The sequence below is a fragment of the Anas acuta genome, chromosome 28 (genome assembly GCF_963932015.1).
Source record: "Anas acuta chromosome 28, bAnaAcu1.1, whole genome shotgun sequence".
Taxonomy (NCBI): domain Eukaryota; kingdom Metazoa; phylum Chordata; class Aves; order Anseriformes; family Anatidae; genus Anas; species Anas acuta.
In genome coordinates, this window is record NC_089006.1 from 1,776,565 (window position 1) to 1,802,075 (window position 25,511).

The 25,511-nt window shown below is 55.8% G+C and overlaps 1 long non-coding RNA gene across 2 annotated transcripts; it reads left to right on the forward strand.

Moving 5' to 3' along the window:
• On the forward strand, positions 1–18,836 carry LOC137845512 (uncharacterized). Of its 2 annotated transcripts, none has more exons than XR_011090221.1 (4): positions 1–214; positions 11,861–11,958; positions 12,308–12,600; positions 18,427–18,836. It is a non-coding gene; the product is annotated as an uncharacterized lncRNA (long non-coding RNA). The 2 variants fall into 2 exon arrangements; XR_011090222.1 differs by lacking the exon at positions 18,427–18,836 and adding an exon at positions 13,417–16,871.
• The last annotated feature ends 6,675 nt before the right edge of the window (positions 18,837–25,511 follow it).

Consider the following 25,511-nt stretch of genomic DNA (forward strand, 5'->3'; position numbering starts at 1 on the left):
ACCGAAAGTAAAAATAACCCCAGTACACGCCTGAGGAGGATGTGGAGAAGAAAGGAAATTTCATCAGAAGGAAGAGGAGGAAAAGGAGAGGAAAAAAAAAAAAAGAAAGAAATGGAAAAGAAAGAAGAGAAAGGAAACGAGAGGCGGAAAAAAAAAAAAAGCACAGGGGAAAAAAAAAAAAGGCAACTTTTTGGGACTGGAATTAAAACCTGAGGTAGGATTTTTTATTTTTATTTTTTTTTAATTTTTAAGCACCTAATTTCCTCCTTATGGTTTCAAGGAAGAGTTTGGTGATGCCGTGCATGCGAGGGGGGAAAAAAGAAACCTGCCTTGAGTCAGCCGAGGCTGCGGCCGCTCTCCCCTCGGCCGCTGCCCGGGATTGAATTAACGAAGTAAAACTTCCCCAGGCCAGGAATTGGCGAAGTGCAGGACCCAGGCTGCACACCGAGGATCAACTTTCCTCGTGTGAGCAGCCCCACGGCAGCCCAGAGCCCAAAAAATCGAGGCAGGTTACTGCCGTGGATTATCTGGGCAATAACGCAGCGCCGGAGCACGCTTTATTAATGCTTGTTTTGCAAACACAAATACTGGATTCATCCCCCCCCTTTTTTTATATATTTTTTTTTTCCCTCCCCCCTCTATTTTCTCTCTGTTAAACGTGTAATTTCGTTCCCTGGCAGATACAACTTGGTCTCGGGGCTAGAAAGACCGAGGTGGTGATTTGGAAAATGGGATCTTGCAGTTTTCTTTGTTTTTCTTTCCCAGTACCTCTCCATCCAAGCGCCGGCTTTCTCCTTTTAACCCTTTGTCTATGAGCGTTTCCCTGAATGGATTTAAGGTTCCAAGATCAGGGATTTACAAAATATATATTTATAACTTGGGGATGAAACCATATGAGGCTAATCAGGGAACCTGATTTTATTTAATTTATCCTCTCTGACTGCAAATTCACGCTGGCCGTCACCCCCTGCACTGGATTTTCTGCCATTCTTTTACTTATGGAATCAGATTTTTTTTTAAATTTTATTTTTATTTTTTTACTTGCTCTCTTCTAGAAGGGGATTTGGGGTCAAAGATGTGGGCTGGGTGCTTCTTGCCTGCTTTTAATGGTCAAGCTGCTTGGCTTAGAGGCTGCCGTGAAATACAGCAGCCTGTTTGGAGAGGTGTCGCGGTGGTGCTGAGAACACAAAGGTCTTGTGGTGGATTCAGTTATTTGTTACCTATCACCTTGGAATGGTGATTCCAAGGGAAAAAAAATTGTAATTAAAATCCATATGGGTGGCAGCACCTGAAGTGGGGTGGGGAAGGGGTATTTATGGCATTGCAACCTCACAAAAAATCATTGTGGGGGATGGAGAAAAAGAGCTGGTCTCTGACCCATGCTGGACCCGCTCTTGTGCAGGATCTTTTATTTATTTAAAAAAAAAAAAAAGGCAAAAGGGACAGGGAAAGGCTGGAGTTCTGGGTGCAGTGTGAAGGACTCGTCCTGCTCCTGGGGTTACTTTTAAATTAATAAATGAGCTCATTTCCCTTGGCCGTGGAACTTGGAATGGGGGAATTCTCTGGGGGTCTGGCGGGGTCTTGGGCACCATGAATTAGGCTCGAGCATCTTTTGGGGGATGCACAATTGGCCCTGGCCCTGGCCCTGGTGGCAGGGGGACATCACCGTGCCTCGGTCCTTCCAAGTCTTGTGGCCACTGGTGCCACCGCTCTTCATGATGCTTGGACACCAGCACCGAGCGTGGCCGTGTCTCTCGCCCCCAAATCCTCGTGGGGCGGCTCCTGGTGCAGGGACGAGGCGCTTTTATGGCTGGGCGAGCGGCGGCGAGCTGCCACGTGCCACCCACCATTGGCTGGAGCCTTCATCCCGGGGGGGGGGACAGCGTTTTTTGGCCAATCCGGGGCTGGAAACGGTGCCGTGCGCTCGCCTTTTGGGTTTCGGCCGTGGCCAATTGTGCACGGGGGGCACGCCGGAGGCTGCAGCCTGGCGGTGTCACTTGCTTGGGGATAACAAAAGGCATGGGCAGAAATGGGGGCTGGTGGCTTGGGACGAGGGCAGAGCTGGGTGGGGAATGGGGCACCCCACAGCCTGGGTGCTGTCCGGGAGCAGGATGGATTTGGGGGCGCACGGGGCAGGAGGTGCTTTGTGGTGGCACGGAGCACCCAGGGTCCTGCACCCCTCTTGGAGAGCGCCCAGCCAATGTCCCCATCCCTCCTAGGGTGCAAAGCCCCCAAAAATGGGGTCCTTTTCCCTCCACTCCTGGCTCTTTAGAGGGCCAGAGACCCCGAGAGAGGGTCGGGAACGTCCCCCAGCTCTGTAACCACACTGCTCTCCATCTTGGCGGAGATTTTTTTACATTTTGGCTGAATTATGGCAGGCGAGCGCTTCCAGCCCAGAACTGGAAGTCCTGGAGGCCTTTGGGAGATGGGGCAGGCTGCAAGCAGCCTTTTGGGGCATTTCTTTTTTATTTTATTATTTTTTTTCCCTTTTCTCCCCAGTTTGCTCCCAGGGCGCAGCAGTGCTAGGAAAGCCCCGCGCGTTGGCGTGACGTTGATCTAAATTGCAGCCTACGTGTGGCCGTTTAAGCTTGCTTGGACACTCTGATGTGACTGGGTAACACTCAGCACTGTCTGCTCTCCTCTCCCTCGTGTCTGCCTAACTGCTGGGGACGTTAAGAGGAGATGCTCGTGCAGGTTCCGTGCTCCTGCATGGCGCGATGCGCTCTCCGCGTCCTTTTTCCTGCTTGAAGCAGCGTGGTTGGAGCCAAAAAAAAAAAAAAAAAAAAAAAAAAAAGGATGGCATTTCCTTTTTTTTCTTTTCTTTCCTAACTTTTTGATGGGCGAGTCATTGAGAAGAACCGAGCTGGACAAATGCTGGAAATTCAGAATTCCACTCAATGCATCGGTTTCAGCTTGAAATAGCTGGGGAGAGCTGCTCCCCTGCCCGCGGTGTGAGGACGTGGGGAAGGGGTGATTTCAGGGGGCATCAGGAGGAGGGGGAAGGATGGTTTGGGTCGGGTGTCCTTGTCCTGGCCTTCCTCTGCCTCCTCCTCCTCCTCCCCAGCCCATTTGCTGCAGGGATCCCTCTGAACCCTCAGCCCCATCGGTGCCATGGGGGTCGCGGTGATCTGCTGGCACCGACCCCTCCTTTGGGAGGGCTAAAACGAATAGATGGGATAGGAATGGTAAATTCGCAGCCCCAAACTGTTAAATCTTCCCCCAAAAAATGGGATTTCTGTGCTGGAGGACAGCAGGCATTCCCTGACTGAAGGAATTTTCTGCTGGCCTCGTTGGGGACTCGAAGGTGGGAACAAAGGGAGGCCCCGGTGGCTGGAGGCTTTCGGGTCTCCGGCCTTTCCCTTGCACTCGTGCTATGGGATATCGAAAGGGGCAATCACAAAGAAGTTGTGCATGTATAGGTGTAGAAATATAGGTAGGAATAGATTTTTTTATTATTATTTTTTATTTTTTCCCAGCCCTGAGCAGTTGAAGCTTGGCATCGGATGCAGGATGGGCTTTGGCTTTTGCGTCCCTGCCTTGGCTCGTTCCCAGTGCGGTGCCCCCAAAGTGCCGGGGATTTGGGGCATTTTGGGGCCACCTGAGGCTGCACCTCACTGCTCTGGGTCTGTCAGGGGGCAGGAGCGGGGTTCCCTGCTGCTGGTACCCGGGGAGGTCAGGAAGGATCTCTGAAACCTCTGGACTGAGGCTGGGAGACGAGAGCGCCTTTGTGCCACCAGCAGCCGCCCCTCTCCAAACAATCCAGGCTTCAAAACCCCTGAGTGGTTTCGAGGGAGTGTTTTTATTTTAAAAAATATTTTTTTCTGCTGGGATTATGGTAACCCAGGCACTCTAAGCCACTGGGGGAATCGGATCAGGCCCCACTTTCATTTTGGGGTTGTGTGGGAATGGCCGGGGCCCTGCTCCGGACTCACTGCACCTTGGGGGGTCCCCATCCCATTCCCAGATTTGGGTCTCGCCCCCGATGCCCCTGCAACGGGGCTTGCTTTGGGATGCTGGCTGCTGATTTTTGCACCACGGAGCAAAAAATCAAGGGCGAGGGGCTTTCTCTGAGCCCCCCTTTCAGGGTGCAAACGTGGCACAGGGCATCCAACAAATGGGACCGGACGGGTCCCCTGCATCCAGCCCCAGGGGGGGACAGCTGGTGGCATTTTCCCCCGGGGGTAGCGGGGAGGAAAATGCTGAGCTGGGCGCTTTTGGGGCTGCTGGGTACAGCTGGGAAGGTGGCTGGGATGCGCTGAGGGTGATCGGATGTGAAAGCGGAGCCGTGGTGCTCGCAGCCTCGCTGCAGGAGGGCTGTGACAGCACTGCCGCCGACAGGGTGGCCCTAAAAATATTCCCAGGGCAGCCTTCTGGCTCGTCCTGTAGGGTTTTTAGGGATGGAGATAGGAAAGGATGTGTGCTGTGAGTCCCTGCTCGCTGCCTTCATCCACTGCTGGGGGATGTGAGGGGAGTGGGGTTTGCTGGGGGGGCTTTGGGGCAGGCAGGATCCGGCCATCTGCAGGGCTGTGCTGGCCGTGGTTGGTTTTGCAGGAAAAGCTGGGAAAATCCTGAATTATAGGGCAGGAGGTCCCTGGGTGCTGGAGCTGCTCCTGGCCAGTGCTGGTCTCGTGCTGGTGTCACTGGGGGATTTCCCCCGCTGCAGCCTGGGCTGGGCTCGGAGCTGCCATCTAAAACCCTACAGCTAAACCGTGTAATCCCAAACGCTGTGGCCTGAGCTCTGGCTAGGTGTAAAACCCCTTTTAATTCCACTTTTAGGGGTTCCTGTCCTGCAGGGACCGAGGGGCAGTGGCAGGGCGCTGCGGTGCAGAGCCGCTGCCTCGGGTGTGTTTTAACCACTTGGCATCACGCCATCGTTTTTTTGGGGCTAAAACAGGTGGAGCTGCAAAATGTGGGGTTTGGGGAAAAAAATCCTACACTGGGGTGATGGGAAGGGGGTGAGGGGGTGGCCTGGGGCTCGTGCAGGGTGCACAGTGTCTTCCCTGGAGGGATGTCACTGGTTTTGGCACAGCCGTGCCAGGCTCAATGTGACCTCCGTGGCGGGTGCCTGCTGAGGTGGCCAACCCAAAACGTCTCTTTTTGGGGAGAAAAATAGAATATCTGCCCTAGGATCTGTTTTGTCCCTTTTGAAAGGCAATATGTGAGCAGCGGGGAGGGGGCGAGGGACCCTGGGTCTGTGTCTCTTGTCGCTGTCTGCCCCTTGGGGAGGAGGGAGAGCTGTCCTTCAGGCGCTTGTTCCTTCTGGCTGTAAATATGTGATATTTTGGGCAAGATTGAAATATTCAGCTTTTATGGTGTTTTGCAGGAGTGACTCCTTGTAGGGTTTCCTGGGCTGAGCAGGGCAGGAGCACGTCGGGGCCAAGCCGCCTTCCCCTGGCTCCATCCAGCAGGCACCAGCTGCTGGGGAGGAAAGTGCTCGAAACCCCACAATTACGGGATAATTAATTCCAAGTGAGCTTCTCGGCTCGCCAGCCCGAGCTGGAGAGTTTGTGTCCCCTCCCCGAGCCTCCCCCAAAAGTGCCTGGGTTGGGTTTGGCTGTCCTCGCACCCCACAGGGCTCGGGGCTGAGCAGGAGGGGTGGAGAGCCCCAAATTTATTATTGCTTTTGGGTTTCCCCTGCTCCCTGGGAAGGAAATCCAGCCTCTGGATGGAGCTGGGTGTGTGGGGTTACTGGGAAAGGTTCAGGGAGCTGTTATAGGGTTTGGGGCACCTGATTCCTACAGGACCTGGGGTGGGTGCTGCGGGTGGGTGCCGCAGCAGGCGGGTGGCCCCGGGCCACCGATTTTTTGTGGACAGAATCCGTTCTCCGCAGGATTTGCTCCTTTCCTCCCGTTTGCTTTGTTTTGAGCAACAAAAGGCCTTCCAAAAACTTGTTCTATCTTTTTAGGAAAAAAAAAATAATAAAATAAAAATCAAGTTCTTTTTATCTTGAAGCCACCCGTTCCTGGAGCTGCTTTGCGCACGGCCTCGGCGCTCCGCTCCAAAACCAGCGGCGATTTCGGGAGGCACCCGGGGCACGAGGCTCTCTGCCGGGGTCGAGGCTCTCCCAAGCTTCTCCCTGCCCCGGTGCCGGGCCGGCGGTGAGCGGGTTGCCATGGAAAACCGGGATTATTCCTCCCGTGCCCGTGCAGAAGGGGGCCTGGCCGTGGGTTTTTAGCGTGCGCGGTGCCGCTCTCCGCCGGCGCGGGAGCCGCAGCCTCGGCGGCCTCCTTCCCCTGCAGCCTCCTTCCCCTCCTCCTGCAGCCCCAGCCCCTCGGCCGGGCTCTTATCTCCAATAATCCCCCCGGTAAGAGGGCTTTCTGCTTGTTATGACACCCAGTGAAAGCGTGGGAGAAAGATCCTTTCTTCGCCCTTGTCCTCCGCAGCCAGCCTCTAGCCTGAATGGGAGGCTTTTTTGTGCCTCTGTGTGCCTGACTAATTGAGCTGAAGGACTTGCGTCTGGAAGGGCTTGAAAGGGACTTTTGTTGCCGCTGCGGAGTTTGTGGAAGGCGAATGAGCCCTGCTTTCTTAGGGGACGCGGGTCCTGGGCAAATTTGACTCTCGAGTGCTCACGCCTCCGAGGGCTTTGGGAAAAATTAGAAAAAGGGTGGTGGTGGGCTTGCTTGCTTTTTTTTTTTTTTTTTTTTTTTCTTGATGACTGTGCCCCAGCCGCTGAAAAAAAAAATGGGAGTCTGGCCCCAGAACGCTTCGTGAGCAGGCTTTAAAAAAGGGTCTGGGTGAGATGAGAAAATCTGGATTAAAAAAAAAAAAAAAAAGAAAACTGCGTTGGCTGCCTCTGCCTCCTGCTTTTTTAAGGCCCAGCGCTTGAAACACAAATCCCCCCGATCCACGGAGAAATCGTGGTGCGGTTCCCGTTTTGCCCCACAAACCGCAAATTCCTCTTTTCTTCTCGCTCTTGATGGGAGCAGTGACAAAGCAGGGTTTTTGCTGAAAACCCTTTATTTAAGGCACGGGGTTGTCCCGGGAGCCTGGTCCAAGCACAGGGTGCTCGTGGGCGCTGAGGGCTCAGCGTTCACTCCTCTTTTTCTCCGTGCCCGATGCTTTCTGCTCGTCCCTGCTCATTTTTCAGGGCCATCTCATTTGGGAGGGGTTTTCCTTCCCAAAATGGTTGGGGGCTGAGGGCTGCGGGGCTGGCTCTGAACGGGGCCGTTGGTGGAATCGGGAATGGATGCTCAGCCAGGTGGCCAAGGTGGATTCAGCACATGGCCCGTCTTGCCCTGTGAATATTTCCCCGGACCTTTTTGAGGACTTGCTGGGAATGACCAGAAATAAACATTTTGGCCCCAAACTGGCAGGCAAAGGGCGAGGCCCGGTGCCCTATCCAAAAACCAATGCTGCGCCTCGTGCCCGCAGCCTTTCCTCTCCCCCCTCCTTGCTAACTTCCACAAGGAATGATTTCTTCCGACTTCTCAACATTAAAAAATCCCCCTCCTTTTTTTTTTTCCTTCCCTTTGTCATTTTTCCTTTTCTCCTCCTCCTCCTTCCCAGCGTGGAGTCTCCGAGGAAGGGATCGCTGTCGGAGCTGCTGGGCTCCATCCCACCCCCTGCACGGATAAACGCTCGGTGCCTGCGCTTCCCCAACAGGGTTTGGAGGCAAAGTGGCTGAAAATATTTGGGAAGTGGGATTTTGGGCATGGTGGGGCTTTGGCAGCTCCTCTGTCCCCAAAATGTTTCCTCATGGCCTCTGGGCTGCAGAAATGCCGCCTCCTCCCACGGCCAACGATGCTCGAGGTGTGCACAGGATCAGAGCGGGCTCCTACATAGAGTTGGCAAGGGATGGGAAGGGAAAGAGAAACCCATTTTAATATTTTTAATTTAAAAATTAATAATTTTGATGAATTTGGTGCCTAACGTTTTTCCACAAGGGAGGTTTTCCACGTCAAACCGTTTTTGGTTTGAAACCCAGGGGCTCGCCTTCCTGTCCCGCAGCGGCACCAGGTGACACCAGGAATTTGCCAAGTGACCCCCCCGTTACCGCCCTGCCCAAAAACCAATTTCTGTGCTGTTTGTGTGCCTGTAAGGAAGAATCAGAGAAGTTTGCACTGCGAGATGAGATTGATGCTGCATTTTGGTCATTAGCGAGAAGCAGCTGTCGGCGCCAGCCTTGCTGGGCACGGGGCGCACGCTGGCGCACCCACCGACCCTCACTTGGCCCTCCCTGCTTTCATCTAATTAAAAAATATATATATATAAATGAATCTGATAATTACTGTAAAATCAAACCAAAAAAAATCCCCCAGCTTCAGGAATCAGGTGTGCTTGGAAATTTGGGGCTTGGAGGGTGCCCTCCCAGCAAGGCTGGTGGGTGTCAAGTCAGGGAACAAATAAAGAAATGCACGTTGCTGATTTATTTATTTTAATTCCCCTCTCATCCTTTTTCTTTCTTTTTTTTTTTTTTTTTTTTTTTGGTAGGGAGGGGGCTGACTCACTATTTTTATTTATTTTATTATTTATTTTTTTTTTAGACACTTGAGGCTGGCAGAAGTGCTGGATATTTTTAGGTTGCGGAGAGGCCTTAGCTGAACAGGCTGGGATCAGGTGGAAAAAATGAAACGTTTCTTTTTTTCTTTTCTTTTCTTTTTTTTTTTTTTTTTCCTACCTGGCCAGAAATTCAGAGTATTCTGCATTTTGGAACATACTAGATTGTAAAAACAACTGATTTTTGGCCATTTAGCTAAAATTTTGAGAATTCCTTGCCCTAACATAGCTAATTGCTCCTTCCAGCAGCAGCAACTAGCTTAAATAACGAGTCTTTGAGCAGATGGGGAGGAAACAGCACAAATTTGGCCATCGGAAGGAGATGTAGAAAATAAACAAGGTGGTTTTAGCTTGGATGAGGCAGAACGTAATTATTGCTAATCAATAACAGCATAGCCATGAAATATTCAGAATTACGCCGTGTGTAAGGCTCAGGGCTCGGGTTCTTGCGTTGGAGCATCCCAGGGCGGATCGTGGCCATGGGTGCCTGGGAGCTCATCCAGCACAGCGGGAAAGGGTGTAAAAAGGAGGGAAAAAAAATAAATAAAAAGGAAAAGGTGGGGTTTTGGTGGTTATTTTCCTGCTAGGAGGGACTGGGACAGTGGCTCTGCGCCGTCCTGGTGCGCAGGTCGCCAAACCTTGGTGGCTGCCATTGCCGACGCATCACTGGGATTTTATGTTCGGTCCATAGCGGCCTGTTTTTTCCTCCTTTTTTCATTTTTTTTTAATTCCTTCCCCCCATCAAATTCTGCGTTTCAGCCTGCTTTGTCTCATCTCCTGCTGGCGTTGTTTAACGAAGGGGCAGCCGCTCCCACGCCAATGGGGTTGGGGCTGTTGTTGTTGTTTTCCTGGTGCTTTGTTCCCCCCCCCCCCCCCCGACACCCTCCCCGTGCCCCTCGTCCCTCGTCCCCATGCTCGGGGGGGACCGGGGGGGACCCCAGCGAGGGTGCGGGGCCGGGGTGCCTGGGGAGGGATGGAGCAAACACAAAGCCCAAGCACCAGGACGCGGGGCTCTTGTTGTGGTGGTTGTGTGCGAAAGAGTTAAGCCATTAGAAATTCCGAGCCCTTCTTCCGATAGTTAAACCTGATTTGCATGCATTTGCATAATGAATGTCATTTGCATTCTTGGAGGTTGGCTACTTCTGTGGGAAAAGTCAAAGCGGGATTGCGGGGAGGGCGAAGGGGGGTCGGCGAAGAAAGACGGGAAGATTTCCCCGCGCCCCACGCGCATCCCTGCCCCCTCCGTGTTTTCCCCCATCCTCACCCAAATGCCACGTTCCCCCTCATTTTTTTTTTATTATTATTTTTTTAATTTTCCCCCCATTTTTCCCCCCTCCATGCCTTCCTGCCTCTCCCTTCGACGCACAAAAGCCAAGGGCGGATGGGCCGTGGCGAGGCGAGCGCATCCTTCCCTCTCCCCCCCCTCCTTTAATTTCCCCCCCCTCTAATTCCAGCTTGGCTCCCGTTCCCGGCGCCCTCGCCTGCGCTTGGGGGGGGGGTTGTGGGGGGGGGCCACGGCCCCTCTCCCTCCCCTTCCCCGCGGGTGCATGCGTGCTGGAAACGGTAGCAGAAAGGGAAAAAGGTGCGAGCCACCATTTTAGGCAGCCGACACGTAAAATGGCCGATGCTCTCTCCCCGCTCAGCGCCACGCGGCACCGCGGGCACAGGGGGGGGACCCATCCTGCCCTCGGCCCCCCGTGCTCGCCATGGGGGCACGGGGCTCAGCACGTCTCCATCTCGGCCTCAAACGCCCAAATTTTTCCTTTTCCCACCGGCAATGGGCTTGGCATTGCGGCCACCGAGCGCCACCGGCATCACCCGCGCCCTAAAACGCCCCGATTTTATTTTAGCCTCAGTCTCTGCACTGGGGATGGTGCCCAGTCCTTTCGACGAGGGTTTTATTTTTTGTAATTATCATTAAAAAGCGCTCCATGCCACGCAGGGGTGTTGGGGGTTTGGTTCGACCACCGAATTTTCGTGTAGTGGCTCCAGCCGAGGTTGGATTTTCAACGCGTCGCGATAATATTAGGGAGGCAGCTGCCCGATCGTTATTTTTATTTTTTCTCCCCCATTTTTTTGGATTAGAAAAATCCAACAGCCTTAATTATGGCTGAGAACGTTTTGTGGCTGTTTAGGGGAGGAAAAAAATCGATGCCAAACACAAGCGGGGTCATCCCTGCCCTAGCCTAGGGCTGGTTCGTGGCACCGAAATCGGGACAGGAGAGGGGAAAATCACCGGGTCCGGCACAACCCGGCCACGTGTGAACTGATCGGTTTTTTACTCTGGCACTTGAGGTATTTTGGGGTGTTTTCTCTACAGACCCCACGTGAGAGCCTTGTGATTTTTAGGTGACGAAATTTGTCCTCCCTGAGCTTGGGTTTGCTTTGCTTTTTTCGCTTCTCCCCATCCCTCTGTTGCCATGAGAAACTCGGAGGTCTAAATCCATGGAGCGAGCTTAACCCTGGCGCGAGGGGAATTTTCACGGCAACCCGAAACAACTGGAAAATTTATGGTTTCAAGAAAAATAAATCACTTTTTTTTTCTTTCTTTCTTCCCCCTCCCCAGTGGAAAAACCACCCATGGCTCGGCGTGCCCGGCCCAGCGTGTGCAGGAATGGGAGCCCCGTCCCTAACGCCCGCAAAAATGCGCTAAGGCTCTTAGCTGCTCAGCTGATTTCCCCCTGCCTTCGTTTATTTGTCCGTGCTGGGGGAGGTTTTTTGTTCCTTTTCCTCGTTTTTTCTCATTCCTGGGACCTGGGTTTGGGTTGGGGCTGAGGCTGGGCATCGTCTGTGCCTCGTCCTTTCCACCGCTTGGCTTCTCCCTGGTTTAACCAGCAGAAAAAGGATCTTTCTCTGCCCCAAATGCCTTTCTCTATTAAATGTGCCCCATAAATTCTGCTCAGGATGTTTAAATCCATGCGTAGCCCGTGAAAAGCCACTGATAAAGCAGAGTTTTCACAAAAATATACAAATAAATGTAATATCTAAAGCCAAAATAAATCCGTAAGGGTGATGGGGGGCAGCACGAGGGCTGTGGCCACCCTGGTTTTGGGGGCATCATTTTTGGAGCTGCCCGGTGTTCCCGTGTCCGGATGAACCCCTTGGCTTTGGGTTTTTCAGCATCCCTGGGCACGGAGGGGCTCACAGCTCCCCAGAAAGCTGATGGAAAAATGTGTTTTGTTTTTTTTTCTTTTTTCCACTGGGATTTACAGCCGTAGGTCCAGCCTCGTAATTCCCGTGCCCCTGAGTCTGGCGGGGACAGGGGGTGCTGAACGAGCCCGCACCCAGCTCGGGGCAGAAGCCCCGGGGTTGGGGCTGACGCTCATCCCGTTCCCATGCCCTTTTCCCCCTCTCTCCCTGCCAGGGAGCTGCGTGGCTTCCCCCGGCGCGATGCTCTGCGTGCGTTGCGGCCAGCACTTCACGGCGCGTGGCTCCCGGTGAGAGTTCGTGGGGAATTTCCTGGTAAGTGAATTTATTTCTCAAGGTTTTCTCCGCACTCTGAGGGCCGAGCAGGCTCTGGCACGGGCTGGAGCTCGGGGATGGGCACGGGAGACACCGGCTGTGGGGAGCAGGGGGGCAGCATCTTGCTCTCCATCCACATCCCCGGCTCCTCGCACGCCCTCGGGTTTGGCTCCTAAAACCTCTCGGAGCTGTTTTGTTAACTCGCAATCCTCCAAGCCTGCCAGCGGCGTCCTTCCCACCTGAAGGAACAAAGGGCTCCTGCAAGGATATTTTCTTTTATTTTTGTGTTTTAGATGTGAAACCCGTGGAGGTGATAAAGGTGCTTCTGTTGCTTTTGTTTCCATCCCAGGTCCTCTCGGTACCGCATGAACCCAGGAGTGGGAACAACCCACCCTGCAAACCCAGGAGAGCCCGGCCCTGAGAGCCACCAGCCCCGTCTGGGGGCCACCAGAAGCCCTCACCGTGGCTGATCCCACGTGAACCTTCCTCCTCCTCCTCCTCTTCCTCCTCCTGCCTCTTGCTGGAGCAGCGCAGAGCACGCCTGGTGCCAGCACCGCGGCCACGGGGACACCGGGGACTGCCCTGGGGACAGGCAAGGACACCACGGAGCATCCCCATGCTGGGCAGCACCGAACCTCGTGGGTGAGCCTGGGGGGGATGCGGGGGGCACCTCAGGGTGCGCAGGTGGAGGTGACGGGCAGGGAACCGGGCTGGGGAGGGGACCGATGGCCAGGGCCAGCGCGGTGGTGACCGAGGCGCAGCTGAAGCGGGTGCTTTGCCCGTGGTCAAGGCTGAATCACAAACTGCGCATTGTTTCCGAGGGGGTTCGGCACATTTCGCCGCGCCCCCCCCCTCCCCTCCATCCTCCCTCCCCTTCTCCTTTCCTCTCCTCTCGCCCTCGCACAAAGATGTCATTGTGCCGGGGGCTGGGTGATGGCAGCGTTGTTATTTGGTCCAAAAAAAAAAAAAAAAAAAAAGCAAAAAGAAAAGAAAGAAGTGGGGAGGGGGGGACCCAACAAGGTGAAGAGGTTTAAATCAGCTTAGCCCAAATGCCAATTAAAAACCAAAGAGGATTAGGCTTGTGATCAGCAGAATAGACAGTCATTGTGCCCGGGCGAGGGTCCCCCCTCCAGGTCCCGCGGCGGTGGGATGCGGCGGTGCAGGGGCCGGCCCGCAAGCCGCTGGGTTCCTGGGGTGAAGGCCACCTTTTTGCCTTTTTTTGAACATATTTGAGCACTATTGGCTTGAGTTTGGCCGAGCAAGGAGAGCTTTTGGTCTCCTTGCCAAGGGAAGGTCTCCCATAGAACTGGTGCTGGGCTGGCTCCGGTCTCAGCGCGCTCTGCCCTGGCCGTGGGACCACGAGGGCGGCATCCAGACCTCTGGGTGCTGGATCCATCACCCTCGGTCCTGGGGAGAGGTTTAGGAGACACCAGGAGCATCGTGTGGGCTGTCCTATAGCTCGTGGGCAGCCAAAGAGTCACAGAATCACCGGGGCTGGAAGTGAACTTGAAAATCAGCAAGCGTGACCGCCAACCTCCCGTGTCCCAGCGCTGCGCCATGGCCCTTGGTGCCACCAGAAGACCTCGTGCATCTGCCTGGAGAAGACACCTCGGTGCTTTCCACGTGGCTCAGGCCTCGTTGCTGTCCTCCTTTGCCATCCTCCAGCTCGCTGCAATGAGGTTCGAGCTCCTGGGAGGTGCCCACGGGGGATCCATGGTGCTTCTTGTGGCGTCCTGGGCTGGGGCGAGGAGGTTTGGGGTGCTGAGTCCCGCGGCCCTCCTGGCTCCGAGCAGCTCTCCCGTACCACTGGAAGCCCAGGAACTGGAAGTGCTTCGTACCCAGTCCTACTGACCCCGTCCTGTAAGGCAAATTCGGGCACCCAGGGCAATCCTAGAGCAGCACAGGGCGCATTGGGGCCAAGGTGCCTCTGTGCCGTGCTGGTGATGCAAAGAGGGTCAGAAAGTGCCCTTGTGCACAGGATTTGAGGCTCCTTTGCTCTTTTAGGGAGGAAAAGAGCCAAGCAGGGAGCCCTCTGATGCTGGTGGGTGCAGCCTGAGCCCCTTCTCCTTCGGCCTGATGCTGCTGGCAGCTTGGGGGGCTTGGGGAGCACCCCGTGTCCCATGGGGAGCTGTGTGCGTTGCCCCCAGCCCTCACCAGGCAGAAGTGGGTGGGAGAAGCGGTGCGGAGGCACCGAGCCATTGGCAATAAATGCAAAATGCTCTGGCCCTGGAGCTGCAGGGAGGAAATGGGAGGGAAAAAAAAGGCCTTTTTTCCAAAGGGAGAGAGCCTTCTGCAGCAGGAGCTGGTCCTGGTGCTGGGGGCGAGCCTGGAGCCGGGGCAGCGGGCGCTCAGGGAGATTTTTGGGGCAGGAAGCGGGGCTACTGCGGGGCGAAAGATCCATGCTGCAGGTGGGGATGGGGCTGGGGCTTTCTCCCCAAACACAGCGCCCATGGGTGCCGCAGCATCCCTCCTCCACCTCCCTCCCCACAGGCGCCCAGCGAGCGCGGGGACTTTGGGAACGGGGAGCGTTGGGAGCGCCAGCATCCCCGTCCCCCCTTTTGTGGCCGCCGTGTAATTTATGATATGAGAGGGGGGGCCATTGTCTGGAACCCATCCTGTATTTTTTCCGAGGGCTTTGCCTCTCTTCCCAGCCCCCCGCTGTGCCGCTGCTACTGTACCGTTGCCATGGGACGTGCTCCCCGCGCCGCGGCAATGCGGGGCAGCGCTGGGGAGGGCAGAGCGCCACGGCCGGACCCATCTGGAGCCCCCCAGCCCCGCTGCCGGCAGCACCCGCGGGCGGCCCCGCTGACGTGCCGAGGGCCTGGGAATGGGGCTTTCGGCCCTTCCAAGTTCACGGCCACCGGAGGCATTCAGCTGCCAGGGGGGCAGCGGGATCCGGGGCGTTTGGCTCCATTCTCCCTTCCCCTCCGCCTTTCAGCGGCGGCGGTGTCCTCGGCGCATACAGATCCCCCCGTCCCTTTCTCCTCCTGACAAGTGCGCACATAAATAAATTACCCCCACCGGGCGAGTGTGGAACAATCTGTCCCCTAAATTCTATTCATCGCCAGACAGGACCCATTATTCCCCCGATTAAAGCCGCTGGAGTAGCTTGCAAGGGTTACAGTTACTCTGTCAAACTGTAAATAAGACACTAAAAATAAAGGGCGCTGCTGAGAGAGGGAGAGAGAGGGGGAAAGGGAAGCCAGACTAATGCCTGCTGCTAGGGAAACCGAATGAATCCCTAATGACGCCTGTGTACAAACTGCAAATAATGAAGGAAAAGTGACAAACGGACCTCGGCCGGGCTGCGGAGAGCCGCCGGCTGCGGGGGGCTCCGCGCCCCCCTCGCTGTCCCCAGCGCCCCGAAAGGGGAGCAGGACCTTTGGGTGCCCAGCCCTCGTGGGGCGTTAAAGCCTTTGCTTTGCTTGTGGCGAGGTTTTCTTGCTGATGAGTTTATTTTCCAGGTGCGTTGAGCGCAGTGGATCCCATGAAACAAGGGATGGGGCCGCTGCTTGAGCCCATTTTGGGGTGGCGCAGGGGAACATCCATCGGTCCTGGCTTTGGGGTGGCACACGGAGAAGCAGCCCTGGGTTTGGGTTTGGGTTTGGGAGCCCTGCACGGCGCTGGCTGTGCTCGTGCCAGCGATGGGTTGTGGTGAAGGAGGCCCCCAGCCCCGGGAAGCCTCTTTGGATAAAACCCAATTCCCTTCCCACTTCCCAGCCACGACGCGGGGACGTTCCCCTCGCGGCGCATCCTTCCTCGCCTCCTCGTGTACCTTGGAGCTGAAGAGGGGAGGAAAAACCTGCCCGTGGTGTGCTCACCTGGGGGCTTTCCGGGTTCTGCTTGGGCAGGGGGTGAGGGTTTTATTTGGGGATCGTCTTGGCCCCTTCCCTTCCCTGCCATGGCTCCTTCCCTGCCAGGTGGAGACCCTGCCTCAAACGGGGAACCTGGAGCACAGAAAGTGCTGGGGGGGACTGGAGGAAATGCCTCTGGGTCAGAAATGTGGCTCTCATCCTGGATTCATGGGAATCCAGCCTTCTGCACAGCGCTGGGGCATCTGGGCAGGGTTTTTCTGCAAAAAGCGCCAGGAATGGGCACAAGGAGCAGCAGGGAAATGCTGACCCTGCGCTCCCACCAGCAGCAGGACAGCGAGATGCGTGGTGGTGAGGGCACCCAAGGGTGATGCTGGTGGGTGTCCTGCCCCAGTGTGAGCCCCCGCAGCACCCAGAGCCCCCCGGAGTTTGCATCTCGGGGCTCCCAGCCTGGTTTGCACAAAAGCTCGGCCCCCTCGGGAGGGATGGCTCCGACCAGCACAGTTTCCCACCTAGGCCAAGCCTGGGTTTAGCAGCTTGCCCTCCTCTCTCTTAGGAACATATAAACCACCCTTTTCTCCCCCAATTCCTGGCTGTGAAGCCTCATGACTCCGCAGCAGCATTCCTGGGACATTCCCGAGGCGAGCTGGTATGTGCAGAATTTCAGAGCCACGTCCCCCAGCGCTCAATAGACACCAGGATGGAGCCACAAAAACCCCAAAAATCTCGGGTACCGTAGCTGCTGCTCCTGACAGAGACCTCGAGCTGCTGCCCATCCCCAAATTTACCAATTTAGTTGGAGAAGGTGGTGAGGAATTTGGAAAGCCAACGCCAACCGGAGCAAAACCAACGCTGCATCCTCCAGGCACGGCCACCACGGAAGCTGCCCGAAAACTTTAGGAGGATGAGGGGCAGGCGCCGAGGGACGCAGAGACCCCAGTGTCAGCCTCGGGGTGGGTTTGGCTCCGTGGGGTTTGTTCCTTGGTCAGGGATGGGTTCTCCTGGGGCTTCGGTCGAGGTGCGCTCGGTGTTCGGCTCCCCTTGAGATTGCACCAACAGGGACAAGACTTAATAAAAACGAACTTATTCGGATTTCCCCGTTTCAATCTCTTGGGTCTCAGTTTTTGAGCTTTCCTCCCAGTCCGTTACGATGTGATTGCTGATATTTTATTTTACGTTTTTCCTCCCCCATCTGGGTGCTGGAGCTTTCCCGTGGTGGTTTAGGCAAAGCCCATCCCGGCCACGTGCCAAACGCATTTCCCTGCACGTGGCACCTCTCCAGGTCCTTTACATCACCTTACCCCGTGCCATTTCCAAGACCCTGTGCCTCTCTGCCACTCTCTTTTCCCACATGCTCTCCCCAGAATATCCGATTATTTTCAGTCCATGGCCATCATATTGCCCAGGGAGAGCTGGGGGAGGCCGGACCCTTCCCTGCCCAAGGATTCGGATGCAGTGAACGCCTTCCCTTGGGTTTCATTCCAAATTCCTGATCCCGCAGGTGTTTGCTAGCACAAAGCCCACACACCTGCACTAATACCCAGGTAGCTTGCATGGCTAACGCACTCTGTTGTGTTGGTTGCTTTTTTTTATGATTATTTTTAATTTTCGTTATATTCCCCTCTTAAAATGTGTAAATGCTTCCCCGCAGGCTCATGCAAGGGCTGTTAAGGGCTTCGTCTGAATAAATCAGTGCAGGGGGACAGGAGGAACATCCCCAACACCCCCTGCAAGCCCCAACCATGGCACCGGCGAGTGGGCGAGGGGGCTCGCCGCTTCCTAGCCCATAAAGTCGAGTAATTAAGTCTTACTAGTTTCTGATGACTTCAAACAGAGTGACTCCAGGAAATAAGCCCCTTCTTTATAATTAGCGGGATTTCCTCTGCATCAAACGGGGAGATTGATTCTTTAATCTGCTCACATGCTTTTGATTTGGTCGTTCAGCCGCTTGTACCAACTGCTTCCACTCCCTGCTCTTGCCGATAAAACCTCGCAAAGGAGATTTCGGGGAGGCATGACCCGAGCTGAGGTCTCGGATTTTCTTTGTGTGGGGCTGGTTTTGGGTAGTCTCAAGCTTGCCGGTGATAAAAAACTAGATGTGAGTTTTTGGCATCCATCCGTGTTTGGGTCAAGGGATGAGTTTGGGTCAAGGGATGGGTTTGGGTCAAGGGATGGGTTTGGGTCAAGGGATGGGTTTGGGTCAAGGTGGTTTTGGCCAAGGGACGCTTGGTGGGGTTGGGGTTTGGTCCCTTGGCTCTGCGGGATGTCCGAGCCCCATGCGCTCGATGGGATGGGGTCTGCGATGCTCAGCCAGGTGCAGGATCAGGCCCCGGTGCTGCCTTACCCCTCGCCAGCCTCCCCTCGCCTGCAGCGGTGCCGAACACAGATCACATAATTAGGGAGCCGGCGAACTGTACGATTATGCAAATAATGCTCAAAATCACCGTTTTCAGCAGAAACGCCTGAAAATCGAGCCAGGAGCTCGGTGACACCTCGGGTGAAGCGGGTGCTGCGGGGCCGGTGCCTGGCCCCACGGTGCTCAGTGGGGCTGGGGAGGGAACCGAGCCGGGGGGGGGGCAAAAAATAAAATAAAATAAAATGGCATAACCAGCAACACCCATGTTTATGGTGGTTTTCTTTTTTCTTTTGATTTCAGGTGAAGAACACAAGGCTGGAAGGAAAAAAAAATAAATAAAAATAAAAAAAGAAGAAAAGAAAGGAAAAAAAAAAAGTCTCCAAACCCGGGAAATCTGTGTTAATTGCTTATGAATGTCTCTGTCTAAAAAATTACCGAATTGATGTTGTCGTGCTTTTTTTTGACAGCCTGTCTGTTACATTTTTTTTTAAAATATTCATGCACTGAAATCTAATTACTAGGCAAATTTAATGATAATGAAATGAAGGCACTTTAGCAGAAAGCACAGGGCCTTGTTAATGTTTTCTCAGCCTCTGTCTTTTTCATATTTTTAAATTTTTATTTATTTATTTTTTTTACAACTGCCTTTCTTGCATTAAAAAAAAAAAAAAAAAAAAAAAAGAGAGATTGCCGAAAATAAAACTTGGATGGCAGCAAATGTTTGTGGTGGCTCTGTTTGCGATGGCGGGGAATTTGCGAGGTGATTAAAGGTGTTTTTGGAAAAAAAAACAACAAAATACACACAAATGAGCCTAACCTAATCAGATAAGGTAGATGAAATATTATTATTGGGGGGGGGGAGGCAAGATCGTGCCTGGGGGGCTTAAAAAAGGTGAGGACCTCGGCACCCTGCCTCCTCCTGGCCCTCTCTGGGTGTCTCACTCATGGGGCCCCCCCGCACCCCAGGGTGCCCCCAGCTGGGTGAGGGGTCTGAGGGGACCCCACGAGGACCCAGGAGAAACCGGGGGGCTGCTCGGTGTCAGGTTGGGCTGAGGGGGGGCTCTGCTTTCCCCCTGCCTCCCCCCGAGCCCTGCAGGATGTGGCCGTGGTGCTCAGGTGGGTCTCGGGGTTTTTTTTGGGGTGTGCTTTGGAGAAGGGCTGGGATCCCGGTGGTGGTTGTCTTAAAGGTTTTTTTTTCTGGGGCTGTGGGTGAGCCCGGTCACCTCTGTGGGGTCTGCTCCTCCAGAGGACCCTCGGGAATTGGCTTTTTAGAGGTTGGGGCCCCCCTGGATTGAAGGTGGGAAGGGGCACACAGGGTGGCGGAGGCGAGGGGCTGGGGCAAAGCTTCTGGAGCAGCTCCCGGCCCCCCCATGAACCCCTCTGTGGCCATTCCCTGCTGCTGGGGAGCCCCCGAGAGCCGTCCTGGCCCCACTTTGAGATGGGATCAACATTTCCCTGGAGGTGCCCGATCCTTCTGGGGGCCGCGGGTGCTCTGTTTGCCCCCGCTCTGCTCGCCTCCTGCAGTGGGGATGAGCAGAAGACTGGGAGAGCCTCCAGCCTGCTCCTAAACCTGCTGCTCACAGCTGTGGGGTTTGGATTTCCAGCCCCCACTTGCACCCGAGGGCTTTCCAAAGCCATCCCCCAGCGGTGCCCATCCCCACGGCGCTGCTCCTGCATCCCCCGAGGAACGGTGCCAGGAGGGGTCATGGGCTTTGCCCGGGGGTCTCCGCCTTGAGGACCCCCCGGATGCACCCAGCAGAAGCTTTTCCATCCTTTTTTGGTGCTCCTTGTGGTTATTCCTTGCCCTTTGGCTCATCTCTCTCCACCCCAAACCTTTCAGCGCCCAGCCCTGTGCCCAGGAGCCCTTTCCGAAGGGTCTCGGGCGCCTTTCCCCAGCTCGCACGTTTGCCCGCGCCCGTGTTTGCTTCCCCGAGCTCTTGGAGCTGCATTTATCCTGCCAAAATGACAGTTTTCTATTAGAGAGCCGCAGCCTGGCATGATGATTATAATTGGCGCTAATTTCTTTCTTTTGCAATCAGGTTTGCACCTTGACACACTGGCAGAAAATGAGGCAGGTTCCCCCCTCCCCGCCCCCCTCCCCGGGGCAGGGCTGGCTCTCCAAGCGCTGGCGGAGCCCAGATTTCCTTGGGGGGAGCCCAGACGATGCCCAATTTGTGCTCGGGGTTTTCCCAGTGCAGCAGGAAAAGGGGCAGGAAGGGGAGCAGCGGGAGGGCTGCGAGAGGCAGCGGGGCTCGCCAGGGCTGCTGCGCTGCCGCCGGGGTCATGAGAGGAGAATTTGGCTCTCCTATTTATTTATTTTTTAGCTTAAGCCTCCAAAGAGCGTGCCGCAGAGGTTCCCAGGGGGGTATCGGTTGGCACAAGTCCCGTGATGGCCTCAAAAAATATCCCCCCCCCCCCCCCCCCCTCCACCCCACACCCCAAAACAGAAATAACTCGGCAAAACAAAGCGGCGGGTTGTTCAGCCAACTAACATTACCGGCACGTCAAATAAAATATGTACAGCATTAAAATAAAATTTGCATCGCAATAATGCTTTATTAAGCACATTAGGAGATTAAAAGAATCAACCCATTTGTTCCCATTCACGTTGCGTCGGGATTTGCATTTCTTTTCGCCCCCCCCCCCCTCTCTCCCCAACCTCTACCGAGCCCCTCTCCTTGCTCAGGTTTGGCTCCCCGGGTGCGTTTGGCTCCCCGGGTGCGTTTGGCGAGGTTTTTTTTTCTCAAGGGACCTCGCGGAGCCCTCCCCAAAGAAGGGGGCTCTGTGTGTGTGTGTGTGCGCGCGCGGGGACGCGGAGGGGTTTGGAAATCAAAGCACTTGACTCGGCCGTGTGTTTGTCTGCATGAGTGTGCGGCAGAGGAGGGGTGGAGCGCAGAAGAAAAGATTTGTCTGCTCCCATTTCAGCTAAAATGGTTAATTAAGACAATAGAGGCTATATAACAATCGGGGCCGGGCGGTGAATGGTTGTCTAGACTCTATAGTTCAGCCGCAACTTCTCCGTCGGAATTTTAACTTGGCCGGGCTCGTTTCCCCTCCCCTCTTTCCCCGCCTCTCAGCTCACGTCCATAAGTTCCCTTTTCTCCTTTGTTTGTTTTTTTTTTTTTTTGTCCTTAAACAATCCGTCTTTTGAGGGCTCGGGGGGCCGGATTGACAGCTCTGCCTGGCTGAGGTCTTGTGCTCGCCGCGCCGCTGCCTTCCCAGCGCCCAAGCGGGAGCCGCTTTGTTGGCCGCGCCGCGCCGCTCCCCGACGGGGCTGGGACCGGCTCTGGGGGCTCAGGGAGAGGGGCAAAAATGGGAATTTGGTTGGGTTTAGTGCTGGAAGGGGTTTAGGGGATGCTGACGCTCTGCGTTTTGGGGTCCTGGCGCAGAGAGGTGCACCCAGGGTTACCCAAGGGCTCCTGGGCTCTGGGTTGCTCTGAGCTGGGGCTGATCCTGCTCTCGGTGCCCCCACGGGTGAGGTTGGGTGGTGCAGAGCCCGGTGCTGCCCGTGCAGCTGCCTCGGTGCTGCAGGGACCTCCTGATCCTCAGGAAGAGGGTTCGGGGATGATGCAGAGAGCGGCGTTGGCCCCGTACCCGCCGCGTGCCCGCAGGGGTCACAGCTCCTCCCCGGGCTGCTGGAGGCCCAAAACCTCCCAGCATGGAGCGAAGCACGGGGAGGTGGGCAGGTGGTGGCGGAGGCATCGAGCAGCACCCAAAATTTACCCTCCCACCACGTTCAGCCTGACCTTTGGGAACCGCTTTGGCAAAAAGCATGAAACCCCAAAGCGAAGCTGGGGCTCGGTAAATCAACCTGAAATCCAGCCTCTGGAGGAGGCCGGGGGGTGATGCTGGAGCCATTCCCCCGAAGCCCAGGGCTGTTCCCCACACCCGGGGGTCCTGCAGCCCCCAGGGATCCCCCAGCTCGGGGTGTCAGCCCTCTCCTCCCCTCCGGCGGGGGTCCGGGTGGCTTTGGAGGCCGCCCCATAACGGCAGGCACAGCGGGAGGGAACCTCTCGGAGGAGGACGCGGGGATGGAGCCGCACGCTCGAAATCTGGGCGAGATTATTCCGAGTGCATACATGCAAATGAGGCCCGTCTGTAGACAGGAGAGACAAAAGGTCATTAGCTTCCCATGTAGAGCCCTTCGTGCGGGGCCTAATTTACTGTCTTCCTCACCCCTTCCTACAGATCTCGCATTCTGAGGCGCGGAACGGGGAGATTTTGGCAGGTTTGAGAGGTGTTGGGCGACTTGGGCTGTATTGGGTGGCGTGGGACACGCAGCGAGAGGCAGGGGTGTGCGAGAGCTCAGCTCCCCCAAGGCAAATGGGAACGGGAAAAGGACCCCAGCCCGGCCAGGGAACTGGAACACACCTCAGAGCCTCCTGAGATGCAAAATCCCACAGGATTCCCCCCAAAAGTAGTGTCTAGAAGCAGCCTGCCCACCCTGAAGCACTCACAAATGTCCTCCATCCCCCAAACATCGCTGTTTTTTTTTAGGTGGAGCAAGGGGCGATGGCAAGTCCCATGGAGCAGGATGTGGCCGCTGGTCCCGAGGGACCTGGGAGCACCCCTGGGGCTGGGGGCAGCCCCACCAGCCCCCAGCCCCATCCCTTTGGGCACGTCCCTGTTGTCACGGAAACACGGGGCTGAGCCTCATGTGCATCCAGACACGAGGGCGAGCTCCAAAACCCCACGTTTTGGGAAGGCTCAGGCATTTCGGGGTCTCCTGAAGCCCCTTATTGTCAGCGAGAGTCGGATCCGTCCCACTTTGGGGGTCCTTTTGGGGCAGTCCTTTTGGGGCTGCTTCCTGAGATTTGGGCACCGAAGGAGTGAGAGCGGGTGGCATTTCCCTGCGGGTCCTAATTTTGGCTCGCTCCCCACTAATTTGCAGGGATGGGAAGGAAGCGGGGCCACCCCATGCACCGAGATGGGTGCCCGGATGGAAAAGGGGCGAGGGTGCCCACAATGGGGGGGGTCTCTGTGCGGCATCCCCTGGGTACGGGGCCATGGGTGCTGTCCCCGGCACAGCTCGTCCAGCCCTGCTGCCTCCCCCAGCCCGGGATTGAGAGTTTATTCACGCACTAATCAAAGTGACATGATGGTCGTGGCAGACTAAAGCCATTCACTCCCCGAGCCGGCGGGGTCGGGAGGTCGCCCAAGTTCGCAAGAATGGGGCTTTTGTCATGCAGATCGGCCCCGAGCGGCCAGATGAGCGTGGCAGGGTCCCCGCCACCGCCGTGGCATCGCGTGGGACCGCTGGGACCGGGGGGCACGGGTGGGGGCACCGCCGGCTGCTCGCGGGGTGGTTTTGGAGGCTCCGGGTGCCGGAGGGGCTGCGGTGTGAGGATGGGGTTTGTTCGGGTTATGGGGTGCAGGATGCTCGGCTCTGGTGTAGGATTGGCACGCAGCCTGCCCCGTGTCCCCCCCCTTCCCATGCATGGGTTGGGAATGGGATGGTTTTGGGTCCCTCTTCCCAGTGCCGGTTCAGCCTGGCCTTACTGCAGGGCTCAGGGGGGTTGCATGGGGCTGTGCGGACCCCAAATCCCCCCAGTGAGACCCCCAGGGTGTCTGCTCCGGGGAAATTCAACCCAAATCTGCCTCGTGCAAGGTGTGGGGATCGTTTGGTGGCTTTACGGACTTGCTGACCCTCGTGCACCCCTAAAAGCACCTGGGTTTTTTTTTTTACACCTGGCTTTTGACCAAAGGGAGAGTTTCCACGAGGGTATTTCTGAGCAAAAGGGAGCTGATGGCACACCATGGATGAGCTCGGTTTTGTTTCTTTTACTGTTGGTAAAGGTAAAATTAAAGGTGTCAAAATTATGTTGGAAAAAGGGTTCTTAAAACTGAGGAAATACCTCCAGGCGGCTGAGCTCTGTCACCTCTGTGGATGTCAGAGAAGGACGAGTTCAGTTTGGGTTTGAGGGCTCTGCTCTGGGAGGAACTGGATAAAAATCCTGGTCAATAATTCCGGGCAGAAGTGATCCCTTTTTGTTAAACCGGGGAGGAAATTTCCAACAAATTGAAATCTTCCAGGGGATTAAAACTTCGGAAAAACGTATGGCCGACCATGAGCAAATTCCGAAAGAAACAAGGTGAAAATAGAGCTTTAATCCCCAAATCCTGTGTTTTTGGTTGTTTTTTTTTTTTGTCAAACCCAACTGGGCTTTTGACCTGGAGAGGGGTGCGCGTGCCCCGAGCATCGCTCGGCCCTGGGCTCCTGATAGAGACGCAGGGCTGGTGGCAGGGCATGAAATCTGCCTGAAGGCGCCTCCCAGCCCGCAACCTCCCCTGCGCCCCCCGACACCGATTTGCCCCCCGGCGCCCTCCGGGGCTGCCCGGGGCAGGCGACACCGTGGGGAGGTTTTGGGGCCGCATCCCAGCTCCGGCTGCTCAGCGGTTTTGGGGTGAAGTGGGTTTTTGCCTCTTCGAACCGTGCCTTTGGGGGTCTTTTATTTGGGTGTGGGTGTATTCTGCGGTGTTTTTGCTGCTGGGAATTTAAGCAGGAAAAAAAATCTGTAAAAAGCTGGGAATTTCCCATTCAACCCAGCCCTGAGAGGAAAGGGAGATGTGTGACCAGACGTGCCTTCGCCATGGGAAAACCCAGCTCGGGGTGCTCAATGCGCTCGGGTCAGAGCGACGGGCAGGAGCAGGGTGGGTGCGGGGAAGGTTTTACCCCCACTTTTCCCATATCCACATTTCCTCGCTCTGAGAAACCTTTCCTTAGGTGATGGGGAAGGTGGCGAAGGGCTGGTGGGACGCAGGCGGGTTTCCTTCGGGGCTGCAAAATGAACCCAGCGACCACCACCCCCGGACAGAGAAAGCAGCGGCGGAGGCACAAAGGGGTGGGCTTTGGGCTTTCTCCCTTTTTTTTTTTTTTCCCTTTTTTTTCTTTTTTTTTTTTCTGGGGGAATACAATGTGATGAATTCAGTCCGAGGGCCAGCGCCACCCTTTAATATACTTTCAGCTAAACGGGGGTTTCTATGGCAGCCGGGAGAACCAGGCGAGCCCTGAAAAGATGTTTGTGCAGCGCTTTGCCAATGGCATCCGTGGCGAGGGGCACCGGTGCCAGACGGGCAGCGCCGCGCAGCCGCTCATCAGGCACCGACATCCACCCCATGTCCCCCCTCCCCCGATGGCTTTTTTTGGGGTTTAATGCCCTCAGACAAAGGGGGATGCGGCTGGCATCGCCCCCGTCCCCATGCCCGCGCAATCGTGGTGGATGCGGCTCTGCCGGGGGCAGGTGCTGGGGGTGGCTGGAGGAGGAGCAGGGCATGGGGTCCCTCTGTCCCCGTCCCATTTTTTGTTTCCCATGGTTTGTCCAAAAAAAAATAGAAAAGATTGGGGATTTTTTTTCCCTGGTTGTGCTGCTTTGGGTACCGACGGC